Below are 14,351 nucleotides of genomic sequence, written 5' to 3'. Positions count from 1 at the left end.
AAAGAAGCAAATACGCAGCTGACCACTATGAACATAACAAAAAAAATTATGTACACATCATTCCGCGAATGTGGGCAACCACCTTCGACCGCTTTCGTATCATAAGTTCTTTCTCTGCCTGCAAATGGTTCGATGTATGATGTATGTTTACCTTTTTGGCCCCGCGTGTGCCCGCAAGTTCCTGAAGGATTTTCTTCCACTTTTTGTGTGTTTTTTTTTCGCAAAGAATTTCATTCCTTGTACGATTATGATCTAAACTTCGATGCTAGTAGATGCCATTACATTAGCACACCCTGCGTTTCCTGCGATTACTTTGTTGAAACAGGAAGAGTTGGCTTTGCAGAATTGTGTTGCTACGACTGATGTTTTTACACATGTTTTCAATTAGGTTTTTTTTCTCGCTTAATATTTACAGCAACCGTAAAAAATTATCAACTGAGCTGAAGCAATCGTTCGCTTAAGTTCGTACCAAAACGTGTGCTATACGTTCGGTGGGAGAGCAAAATAAACACCCGTGTTTAGAAAGCACAAAAAGTTGTTGTTATCGATCGTTTTGAAAAAGTGCTTTTTTGTTGAATGAAGTGAGTTTTCAGCAGTGTTTGAACAAGTGCATTCAAAGTTTGATAATTTTGTTTTTCTGCTTTCAATAAATCCACCCCAAAAATTGCACCCAATAATCTATAGTGTTCCCGTTGTGTGTGATTTCATCACGAAGAAAAAGTGTTCGCACTACAGTGCAAAAGTGAAATTAGTTTGAAAAGATTCTTCTGGATTACCATCGCACAGAACATCAATACAACGCCCGTAGTCTGGTTGCGGCGAGCCTTCTACATATCCTGAAGGAAACAGGACAAATAAATCAGAAAGAAGGTAAGTGTCAGCTGAAGCGCATGTCAAGCCCCCTCTTAATAGTGTCCTTGATTGTTGTGTGACAATCCCTGTTTGCTAGGCAACCCTTTTATTCCAGCAACCCTACTACGCGTTCAAATGTCCTTTTGTGGGGGTTTTTTTATCTATACACGAGAAGAGAAAAATGACGAAAGAATTGTTGAAGGGGGGCATTAGTGTAACCTTGAACTTGCCAGCAGTAAAAAAGGCGTAGTTTGTATCACGTTTTTTTCTATGCTCCACAACGTGTGTTTGGTTTGGTTTTAGTATATAGCTTTATCAAGGTGATATTTTAAAATGAAAACCTTTCAACCTAACAGAGTGTGATGTGTTTGCGATAAAAATAGAATTTGTAGCCAAAGTGGGTGCATTGTTGACCTTAGCGCTTTGTAGCGAACTGTTGAGAGATTTAAATCTTCTTCAGACATCGCTTACCGTGACCTCCCCGAGTAAAAGAAAAAATGGGAAACGAACATTCTTGCCTCCCACATGGGTTTTTTTTACTGTTTGATTTTTTTTTAAATTTCCGTAAGAATTTTGTTCATTTCATACGATGAACATAAGTTACACAAAACAGACAATGTATTGAAGTTTAAAAGTGAAAGAAAAAGTTCATTCCAAAACAAATCTTTTCCCAGAAATAGGCAGGAATCGTTTGACCTAGATACGAACGTTACGTAAATAGCTGCGCGGTTTATGCTTTCTTCAACAGAAACATAATAATAATAACCGGGTGTGTGTGTGGTAGGAAAACAAATACATTGACAGACAACATAAACATACTGGGGCAGGAGCAGTATTTTTGCATTCCCATTCTTGGGTCATATTATTCCTTAGTTACGTTCGACGATGATGTCATTATTAAATAGTAAAAAAAATCAAATCATCAATTTAGATGAATATTCATAAAAAAGATCAACACTGTTTCGATCAGTCATTGCTTACGTACCACAAATACATGTGTCGCGTACGATAGACACGCAATCAGATGTAACAATGGTATATAAGAACCATTGCGCGTGAAGTATGAAGCTACCTTGTGTTTTGTGTTTGCAGTGTTTGCTGAAATTCATCGCATGTCTACTGTTTGATAACTGCCCACTGATAAGATAAGCAAAAAAGAAAAATCAAAGTCTTCTTTTCGGTCAGCTCTTGGGGAAGCAAAGGATGATGGTTTGCCGGAATGGTGCAGAAACTGAGACAAAAAGTCCACCCATAGTAAGTGTGTGTTGGCAGAACATGGCACACTAGGATTCCACACAACAATCGGTACAACGCGATGTAGCATAATTGACAAACGTCTCTATACTTTCACGTTGCCGTTGGTGATTGCTGGATGATTGAGAAGTATATTTGTCCACTGTGTTCTAGAGATGTGCAAGAGTGAGATGAGAGTAAGAGTGAGATAGTGAGTTGAAACGTTATATTGAACGAGTTTCGTTCACTCACCACGAGGAGTTTTAGTGACTCTTCTTGGAAGGCCATGCCCTCAGATGTCCGTGCCGGAAGTTATTCGAGGAACCAAGTTCCATACCCTGTTGAGAAAATGTAAAATTTTCCTCATTTTTGAACAATTTAGCTAAATTGAAAAATGTGATAAATTTTAATGGGAATTTGTTGCAATAAGTATCTTTTCACTCAAATGATGCTTTAAATTAAAAATAGAATAAAAAATCAAAAAAAAATTTAAAAAAAATTTTCAACTCGAAAATTTCATAAGGCTTACCCCTTACGTTTTTTTTGGGAAATTTCGCAAAAAAAATAAATTGATTTATTTTAATGCCAATTGGTTAAAATAAGTTTCTTTTCACTCAAATAATGCTTTAAATAAAAAAAATAAAAAATAGTAAAAAAAAAAATAAAAAAATCTATACATTTGAAAATCTCCTAAGGTGCTAACCCTCCTAGTCCTTCTAAGCCTTATAAATGACTTATACGTTTATGCCAGTTTTTTTATGACTCCGAAATGAATCGCTAAACGAGCTGACTCCTAATAACGACTCATTCGCTTTAGTTGACTCACTAAAAAGAGTTGTTATTCTCATCTCTACTGTGTTCTACAACCACATTCAGCAAAGGTAGCTCTCGATAAGAGAAGTTGTGTTTCAGTTTACTCGTGTGTGATGTGGTTATGTGTGGATGCGCATGTAGAATTTGCGCATAAAAGATGATCTTTCCATCGCCACCACTACTACTGGGCATCATTAATCATCAACTGCTTCAACACCGGGAAGTCAACACCGCAACGCAAACGACAGTAGAACCTACATTTGGCTGGCACATGGGGTTTTCGCTGTTTGTTGCCAATTATACATTTTTGCGATTCAAAGCTTAAATGGGTTTCCGGTGTCGATTTGGGTAGAACGAGATACAGTACCAACACAGTGCCCCACCCTTACATTAGGGTGTGCGATGTGTATGTGTGTGTCGGTGTATAACCTTGTTTTGGGGTGGTAGTTCTAGCAGGGTGAATAAATCCATGCGTAAATAATAGAAGAAAGCGATGCGAATTGTAACTAAGTGGAGAACTTAAAAAGAACACATTTTACACTAGAATTATCAATTCTTTTTAATTATTTTTTTATTTAATTTCATGCGATTTTTTACAATTTTTTTTATGGATTTATGGAAAAAAGCTACATAGTTTTTATTCAATAAACCATCTATAAGAAACTACAATTTTTCTTAATTTTTCTGACAAATTATGAAAGCCGCATCACAACACAAATTCTCGTCTCTCGAACCTATAAACAAGAGTCGTGAAAATCGTAAAAATGTAAAGCGAACGAGTTAGAATTTCCCATCCACCATTTTCCAAATAGTTGTTTTTGCAGCCGAGAGAAATAAAAAAAAAAGATATTTAATATTTAATTTTACTCTGTGTGCGTTTGACCATGCGGAAACAGTTCGTAATATATAACACAATTCGGATCCCACCATAATTTTTTTCAGCAGAGAATTTTGCTTAAAATAATGATCCATTCTCTAGTGCTAACTCTACAAAATATTAAAACATAATTCGACTCTTAGAAATTATTACAATTTGATAGTTCTACTGCTTAAAAAGTATCAATTTTTTCTTATCATATTTTCCAATGATTTGTTTATCCACATTTCTTCTATCCATTGTTTGAATGTAAGCAAATCTTCCACTTAGCGACTAGTATTCCGTTAAACTTTGTTAGCGATTTCATGCCCTTTCCCTGCGACGAGAAGATTGATTGATCTTCGAGATGTGGCAAAGAAAACCAAAACAAAATCCTGAACGTCCAAACAAACATGATGCCCGTTGTGGGGCGCTGTGTGTGAATCTAAACAATAACAAACCCACCGATACATACAACCGGGTGAAGCGGCAGTGGCTCACCAGGAGAATGGAGGGTGAATTTGGTATTAAGTGGCCCGCGGAGTCAACGGCCAATCTGCTTTAAAATGCGGATCAACATTTCGGCAGACTCTCATTAGCGGGGATAGCCACTTCGTTTGGAGTCTGAAAAGCTTGAGAAAAGAAGAAAAGGGCAGCATCACCCAAAACCCCCCACACACCCTACAGCAAGAAGGCGGTTTTTGGTGAATTTTTCTCCGAACAAGAAGATATCTCTATGTTCCGCATTTTCCTCCTGTCGTCCGACAGATGGAACGAATCGATTGGCTCGTGTAATGTGGAATGCTGTGGCCAGTTTTTTGACTCGCCGGACCTGATCGGCTCGTTAGAAGTGGATCCACTATGCTTAGCAAGTCTGCTTGTTAAAGGAGCTCTTCTAAGCGCTTAACCGATCGATAGCGGATCGAAGAAGCTAACGGGAAAAAGGGTGTTTCCGAAAGAATTCTTATGCTCGGCCACTGGTGATGGTTGGTAACGGAGATGGGCCGGGTATTTCTTTTTATTATTTAAGAAAAATTTGATTATCTTGTATGTCGACGTTTAGACGGTGTGTAGTGTTGTGATTCATGCAAAAGATAAAGACAAATGTTTGAACACACATGAAATTGAAATATTTTCTTTCGGTGTCACGACAAAATTAAAAAGAGGAGGGACATAAAATCAGAAGCATGTAAAGAACGTTTTCAATTTTTTTTAATGAAAAATTCCATTGTCTTTTTGATGCGAAATATTTCCTCACATTCGTATGACGTTATCAGGTGTTGGAGAAATTTTTCAGATCCAATTTGCAAATCGTTGTTTTGAGAACGTTGAAAATCCTCTTCTGGTACACAGAACAGTTTGATAGTGTTTGTGTGATGTTCTCGTTAGTTAGAAAGATCAGACAAATAAGATATTGGTGTGTCAGGTGTGAAGATCGTGCAGCATCCACCAGATCAGAACTGTTCGCACAAGTAGAATACCGAATACATACGCGAGATGATTTATGGTAATTTAGTTTTTTTAAGGTTTCTTCTAAACCTCCGTTACTTTACCGGACCGGTGGATTGCTTTTCATGGTTTGCTCGAGACACGGTAGATGTGATAACGCCGTAGCCGTTACTGACCGGTTAGTTATCTTCCATTTAGCGAACGTTGCGTAATCGTGTTCGTTCTGCATCTCAGCATCACGATGTTTTCGTGATCATCATCACCTGAACGCTAGATTTGGCACGTCCGGGTGAAGGCGAATAAGCAGTCGAGAACGCGAACGGAAATGTGTCTCCCTATCTGTGTGCTCCACACACATACCGAGATTTTTCTCATGATCACGGGGCTTATCCCACGAAATGAGACGTGAAAGCCATGGAAATGATTACCGTTCGATCGGGAGGGGCAAAGAGAAAAAAAAGCGAAGAACGAATGACCATCGTTAATGTTGTGTACGGTTCATTCATTCTTTCGTTCTTTTCGATGATGGTGGCACAGTGTGAGGAAAAGATCGTCTTTTTTTTGGAAAGAAGGAGAAACCAATCGATCGACAAGGTGTGTACAGTGAGGATGTGAAGCGGAGGATGCTGGTGTTGTAGCCTGGTGGGGAATTGCAGAAGCAGAACGGCGAAGGTGAAGGTTAATGTCCAGCATGGAATGTCTCGGTACAGACGGAGGAAAAAGCTTGCATGCATGTGTCTGTGTGTGTGTCAATTTTCGTCGTTTGTTCTTCCACCCAAAAAAAAATTAAGGGTTGTATTTGATCTTATGGGGTTTGCATTAAAAAGGGGGGAGTTTATAACCAGTTCGGTACATTCCCCCTTCCCAAACTCATCCACGTTGCGTGCGGTTTGACGGGGACCGGTTATCATGATGCGCGATTTACGATACAAAGACAAGGGAAAAAATTCCACGTCGAAAGTCAATCACGACACACAGCGCTAAAAGGTGTCCAAACGATGGTGTGTGGACTCTTATCTCCGGAATGTGTTGTCGTCACGGGAAAACGTAATACATATCTTGTAGAAGGATTTTTGTCTATTTCGCAAGCTAGAATTGGGTTGTAACAGGTGACTAGTATCATTTGAAAAGCGCCTGACCGATCAACGGAAGTGTTGTTTTTACTAGCGGAAAGCTTCTTCAAGCGAGTCTCCGATATCTTATCGAGTGTACATGTGTGTAAATATGTTCTACTGCTAAGTATACAGGTGAAAAAATACCTTCAATAGAATCCCCATCTGCAATGCGTCAGCAACAGCTTGAATTGTCTGTCGCATGTGAGCTGTTTCTGTGTTTTTTTCTCTCTTTTTAATGTCTCGCTCTCCTGCCGCTCGAATAGTATACTCAGTAGAGTACGTGTTAAAGGACATGAACAGCGCAGGATCAAATCTCGTCTGGACCTTTGTGTGTTGCTGCGTAGATTAGACAAGGATATGTTGGAGACATTAGTAATTTAAGTCACAGAACATGACATGGATATTGGGTGAATTGGGATATTAAGATCTTCGTTTTGGAATGTCAAAGAGTCAACCATATTTCTTCAAGCTTCTTCAGTAGTTGTTCCTACATTTGCAAAACATTCCTCCAACTAAATACCTTCTATTTTCTGTTGCTGCTAGTTCTGCTCCAATTTACGCCCCTCAACAGCGATCTGCTTCCAATCAACGAACCATTGCGACATCATAATTGCTGCGGATTGTCAAATCCAATTAGAGGCGCGGAACTGTCATACGATTCCGCAAAGGTGTACTCCACACAACTGCTGCCAACATGTGTGGGTACTGTTGTTCACTACCGAACATCGATACTAATACGATTGGCCGAGCAAAGTATTACTGATGTTTGGTTCGTGTGGAAACCCGAAATGGAAGGTGGTAAAGCCATCCCCAGAAGTCTCTTTTCCATTAGTACGCATATAATGAAGCCGAGGGATATGGAGGGATATGCCAACTGGAGTTCTTAAGCTTTATCGATCCTTCAGATATAGACGAGCATGAGCGGAGATCGGATTACAAGAGCATTAAGGTGTATCGAGAGTGGAAATTTGATGATGGTTGAAGATTAGTTTTCCTGGGACAGCTTTGTCCTGGTTCTCCGGAAGTCATCGATTAATTTAAATCGTGATTCTTTGTTCAGGTAAAGGAGAGTATACGGGAAACAGAAACCAGAGGGATTGGTTCGAATTTGAAGCGATATAAAACACAGGTGCATTTTCAATCGTTCTCAAAGTTGCACGTGACAGTTGCTCAAACTAATTCTTTCATGGGAAGGAAACTAGATCATGTACTAACAATAGAGCCCAAAACCCATTCTTCCACACACTGAGGTAACCGACGAGAATATCGTCTTGTATTGAGGGGTTTGGCGTCTAGCTGAAGATCACTACCGAAGTTGCCGTAACTGTAATTGAATTTGCCAATGAAACAGTGTTCTGCAGATCACACAGCGCTACTTTATGTTGGGAGCTGGTGAAGAAATAGTCTACTGCCGGGGTATGGCTTAAGACATGCGCGGGAGTTCGGCGGGAAAAGAATGGCTTGAGATGGAAGTGATTTGTACGGGGGAAAAACACACACAGAAATTAAACGTTTGGTACCTACTACCAGCTAGAATCCATGTAGCGGGCTTGAATTGTTCCCAGCGGTTTAATGCAACAGCTTTGATTGCCCTAGTCCGGCAAGATACTTGAATCGAAAGTCTAAGAGCATTTGTCTAAATACTCAAGGGTCTTAAAAACAGCAGCCCGGTTTACCCATTCGATTCTGTCTCAACATCAACCAGAGTAGAATGCGTGTTTTTGGTACCCTTTTTGGTTGATCAATTCTTTTTTGCCCAACAATGCTTTAATGTCGTGCAAGAGCATTCGGCAATAGAGACGTTAGAGGAGCAGCACAGCTCTGGGACGTGTTTACACATTCATTTTCGTTAGTACGAAACTGTTGGCCAAACTGCAGATAAGCATTAATTAAATGTTTACTTACATTTTTATTTGTGGTAATAAAATGCGAAGGATTTTTTACGCAGAAGTTGTTTGAGTAGTGGAATTTGCGTCATCGAGGTGAGATCATGTTTGTCTATATTAATACTGGATTATTTATCAATGTAGATTAATAACACTAATTTTAACTAAATTGGAATCGATTGAGGTAGCAAAAATGTTAGACCAAAAGCGTTTTAAAAAGACCACGTTAGGAATATACATTACAATATCTTAAGTACAATAAATTTTAGTTGAATTGCTCATAAAATATTATATTATGAAGTTTTTTTTTATTAACCAATAACTAATCAACTAATTCAAACGAATCGGTTTTAAATATGTGTCTTAATCTTGGTATGCTGGCCTGCTTTTAATTTATCACGCTACTGGCCCAAATATCGGCTTTATCAAGGATTTGTCCTAAATCGCATGTCTTATCATTGAATCGATTGAGTCCCGCCCTGAAGTGTTGCTCTGATGCAATCAGTTCGCAAGCGATAATTATGTTTCTTAAGAAGCTGAACTGTAGGCACACAACCTGAATATCGTTTGCGTAAAACTTGAAGAAAAAATTAATATTTTTCTTTTTCGACTTCCAGCGAGGTCTGTGGCTAAGTTATTCTAATTTAAATAAGATTTGTAGGAGAACCATGAATCTTTTTTTTTAATATTTATATTTAAAACTAAAGAAAAAAATCAATTAAACAACAATACAAATCACCTTCTATAATTCAGGATTAATGTCATATGTTTTAATGGCGATTATGAAGCAACCTTTAAATCATAATATGTAGGCTTGCCGGCATAAGGTTGACGCAAGTGTGCCGTTAGGGAAACATTGCACAGAAAAAGCAAACTTGCTGCTTATTTATTTCGCTTCCACTTTGGATGCATTTGTTTGCGCGTTGAAGTGGTCAAAAGGCGGCAAAAGATTACGTCGCTATGTATGCCATTTATAGAGCAATGTTTGTCTTGCTTTTGGAATTCAACGAACGAACGAATGAGTTATTGCTGCGGAGTAACACGAAGCTGCAGTTGCGATCCATAACAACAAGTGATCAAGCGGTCAAGGAAGATCATTTTAATTTGCTAGGTAAGGTTAATGTCTAATAAAATGTGTAAAATATAACATCAATGGTCGGTGATAAAAGGTTCTATCGTTTCCCTCTACTTTATGCACGGGAAAAAAAAGCTTTTCGTGTGAATGAATAGATAACAAAAATCTTTTAAACAGATGCATTATGAGGTGCGTGCGGCAAACAGCGCACACAGGTACACCTGAAAGCAAGCAGTTGTAACACACACCGGTGATATTTGCTTAACACCTTGCTCGACAACGTTTCCCTTCCGCGATACGATGGTGGAAACGTCTGGCAATCGCCTCCCTAACTACGGGAAGATGTAGATCTCGCTTTACACATTTGTATTTGTGCGCAGAATGTATCTAGAGTGCTTACACATATTGTGGTGCTTAATGTGGGAAAAATGGAAAATTCACTTTTCTTCATCACCGGCGAGAATGGTGTTAGTAACCAAGTGGTGATGTTGCTACTGCTATAGTTATAACTGGCGAGTGAGTGAGTAATCAATGGGTGGGTAAATCTCAGTACCGTTTTCCACACTATCCACTGGCCTTCCTCCATTTCCTCAATATCTCTCCATTTCCATTTGTAGGGAACGAGTTTATCTGCATTTTGTATGCCATTTTAATTAAATGTTAGCTGTGGGAAGATTGCCGCCCTTTTGGAAAGGGAGAAATATAGAACACCCGTATAAGTACTCTGTTCGTTTGTTATGTCAAAAAAGGTTTAACTTGAGTGTCCAGCAAATAGAGAAAAAATAGTGTTAAAGTTTAGCAAGACACACAAATCATCATTATTATCACTCATCTAGTGCGTCTAGGTTGCCCATTGCCCACACGGTTTTGTGGCATTAATGATACAATTATGAAGATTTATTCCTTTTTTTCCTTTAGGGCTCTAAAGCCCAAAATGCGTGAGCACGAACGGTGCTGCGTGCCAGATGTTAGCGTGTGCATATGAAGTCAATAAATGAACGCGCCCACGGAATAAATCTGGAACGTCATCATAAGATACTTTCACGAATTAAGTCCGATTGGTTCGTCTTGGTCGTCTTGGTGTTGGATTCCTTTTTTTTCCTCTCTGTCTTATTCGTCGTGTTGAAAAGGATCAACTTTTGATGTAATGAATTTACATGACGAGCTTGGCCATCACACCTTCTGCTGCCCGGCTCTGCTCATCGTTTTTCTGCTTGAACATGCTGTTAATGAATATTTCAAAGTAGATTCTCGTTAGCGCTAATGTAAACAGAGTGTCAGGTTCAAGGTAATGTGGAAGTAAGCTAGTCGCCCGGGCACATTCCAAATGGTGCTAAATTGGGAATTAATAACAGCTTTCTCGGGGAGTTTTTTTCTCCTTACACAAATTGTAAAATGGAAGATTAATGTTTAAGGAGTGACATAGGAGAGGAATGAGATGTTATCAAAAAACAATAAACATTTACACAGTCTCGCTTCCCACTCGGGTGAGAAGTAATTGATTTAAATAAGCCCAACTGGGTCAAGCAGTGAGAACTCTTCCGTAAGTATACTAATGCGTACTTGTGATATAGTTTCCATTTGTCCAGAAGTGACTAAGTGGAAGTTGTAATGTGCGATGTGAGTGACCGTTACCGATAACAGCTCCAAAGCTAATAAAACCATCGTGAATTAATGTTGATTGCAAAATTTTCTTCCTAATTTTTTTTCATACATATTTCTGCTTTTAGTATTAGGTTTACAAGCTTCCGGCGTTTTACGAAAGATGACGCCAGTGGTGTAGGTATTAGACGTAAGAGGCTCAGATCTCAGAGGCATTCGTTGCGACATTGACAAGATTTGAGTATGAACTCAGCCAGTAAAGAAATGTTGGATGAATCTCACTCAGATTCATAAATCATTGAATGAATGACTCTGAATCTCCATTATGTAAATTCATCAATTCGCAAAGATTCTCGTGTAATCATTAATCCTCAAAGATTTATGAATCTTTTGGAAGTCGACTCATGAGTTGAATGCCTCTGCACTGAAGATTCATGTGACTCTTTTCATATGGTTTATTAAGCACAACACTAAAAAAAGCATTTCTTCTAGTTCCCATTTTGAAAAAAATTTAGCTGAAACCTTCTCAAAAAACGAGTATTTAACATGAACGACAACATCCACAGTTAAAGATTCGAGAATAATATATTTTTGCAACTGTTTAATCTCTTTTTTTTGGACTCCAAATTTGTCCAGCAAAGCTCTCCTTTATTTCGGAAATAAACTTGAACCAATGTGCTGCTTTATTTAAGTCCCATTTACGATAAAGTGAGAGTGAAACTTTCCGCAAACATTTCACTTTCATGCCTTTCCCATCTGTTGGTGGTATTTTTCGTGATTTTAACTGTCACAGTCCCGATCGGGTGGGATCTGCACTTGAGCGTCCACGAAAACGGGATCTGCTTTGGGTCAAGCTTTCGATACACCCGATTTCGATGCATTCGATATTTTCGACACTTGTGTGAGATGCAGAAACCTGACACGACGAGACACACGTACCGTAGTACCGGTTTTTGGTGAATTTATTTATTAAACTGGAACACTTCTTTCACCGGGAGCACACCCGTGTCCTCGTGGTTGCAGCAAATAACGACGTGTGCGGAATAATTTATACACGTTTGCTCACTTTCATTCCAATCTTTGAATGGTCTTTACGTTTGTGGTGCTTAAACGTATACAGCTCATATAAAATAGTTAAGCGAAGTAGAAGAAAAAGGGAACGCTGATGCTGAGCCAGGATTAAATTTGCGTGCAAATTATCAAACGAATTTTCTAATCGCTTTCGATTGGTAATCGTTTCCAAGCCAAAGTTGCCACATTCCATTCCCAGAGGTGGAAAATATGTAAAGTGTAAATATTGCCGAATGGGTACCGACTACATTCAGATAAGTGGAATATGTTTAGTACAACAGGTGGCCAGTAAGATCGAGACAGCTGATCGAGATATCTCCCGAGCAAACACGACGAGCCCTCCAAAAACCAGTCAGCAAAAGAAATCGTTAAAGCACTGGTTTTTTTGGGGGGTGCCTTAAGTCGTGGAACTTCCCGAGTGAATTGGAATGAGATTTGGAAGCAATTTCGAAAATCGAAAGTTTTTGACTTTCTGCCAACTAAACCCAGGCTAACAACAGTGATGAAGTCGGGTGAGGTTGTGTTTGCATTACGATCAATTTCAATTTCAATTAGACTCCCTCTCGATGGGGCTAGACAAATTGGCAAAATCAAAGTGCAATGACACCGCTGTTGGTGTATGCAGTTCGAGTGCATTGCAAAGTGACAGGATTGAGTAATTAAGTTGCAATATTTAAAAACCCAAATGGCAAATGGAATGTCCCGCGGGTGGGCATTGTTTTGCCGCTTGCTGGTGCATACAAACGATATGGAATTGGAAGATCATGTCTACCACGATGCATAGAAATTACGCACAAACGCGATTACGCATTTGGCTTTTTTGGTGTTTGGTTATCGATTACGGGGCGAATACATAACGAACCCCAACGGTGCTCTGGTTGGAGTTTACCCTTCTGGCGCACACCAACCGAATCGCCGACCTGTTTTGTGCCTCGAACGAGTACGATACGTGGACTGCAAGCAAAGTCAATCAAGCAAATCATTATTACGGAGTACTGAGTAAAGGCGGCGCACAGACCACTAAAGAGTGTGCGGGACACGAGTGCATGATTTTTATGTGATTGTACATGATTAAAGTTGCATTCGGAACGTTCGAAGTTGGAAATGCAGCTGACATAATATGCTCGGCAATGTTGGAAATATGTCTCGATGCATAATGCTAGACGGTGGAAAATGATACTCCAAACACTGACTTAATTCTTGACCGAAGCCAAGTAGAGATGAGATTAACAACTCTTTTTAGTGAGTCAACTCAGAGTGAATGAGTCGTTGTTAGGAGGCAGCTCGTTTAACGAGTCATTTCGGAGTCATAATAAAACCGGCATAAACGTATAAGTCATTTATAAGGCTTAGAAGGACTAGGAGAGTTAGCACCTTAGGAGATTTTCAAATTTATAGATTTTTTTAAATTTTTTTTACTATTTTTTATTTTTTTTTTATTTAAAGCATTATTTGAGTGAAAAGAAACTTATTTGAACCAATTGGCATTAAAATAAATCAATTTAATTTTTTTTGCAAAATTTCCCAAAAAAATGGCAAGGGGTACCCCTTATAAAATTTTCGAGTTGAAAATTTTTTTTTAAATTTTTTTCTGATTTTTTATCCTTTTTTTAATTTAAAGCATTATTTGAGTGAAAAGAAACTTATTTCAACCGATTGGCATTAAAATAAATCAATTTAATTTTTTTTGCAAAATTTCTCAAAAAAATGGCAAGGGGTACCCCTTATGAAATTTTCGAGTTGATATTTTTTTAAATTTTTTTTCTGATTTTTTATTCTTTTTTTAATTTAAAGCATTATTTGAGTGAAAAGAAACTTATTGCAACAAATTCGCATTAAAATATATCACATTTAAAAATTTTCCTGCATTGCTCAAAAATGAGGAAAATTTTACATTTTCTCAAACAGGGTATAGAACTTGGTTCCTCGAATAACTTCTGGCACAGTCATCGGAGGGCATGTCCGTCCTAGAAGTAAATGTAGCCATTGGTGCCATCTATCGACCACAGGTTAAAGATTGGCGATCCGTTGGATACCGACCGAGTTATAGCCAAAACTTGGCGCAAAAAGGAGGAAAATTTTACATTTTCTCAAACAGGGTTTGGAACTTGGTTCCTCGAATAACTTCTGGCACAGACATCTGCGGACATGGCCGTCCAAGAAGAAAATGTAGCCATTGGTGCCATCTATCGACCACAGGTTAAAGATTGGCGATCCGTTGGATACCGACAGAGTTATAGGCAAAACTTGGTGCAAAAATGAGGAAAATTTTATATTTTCTCAAACAGGGGATGGAGCTTGGTTCCTCGAATAACTTATGCCACAGACATCTGAGGGCATGGCCGTCCAAGTAGAAAATGTAGCCATTAGTGCCATCTATCGACCACAGGTTAAAGATT

Source organism: Anopheles funestus, chromosome 2RL (assembly GCF_943734845.2).
Source record: "Anopheles funestus chromosome 2RL, idAnoFuneDA-416_04, whole genome shotgun sequence".
In the NCBI taxonomy this organism is placed as follows: domain Eukaryota; kingdom Metazoa; phylum Arthropoda; class Insecta; order Diptera; family Culicidae; genus Anopheles; species Anopheles funestus.
Note: the sequence above shows the minus strand (reverse complement) of the source record.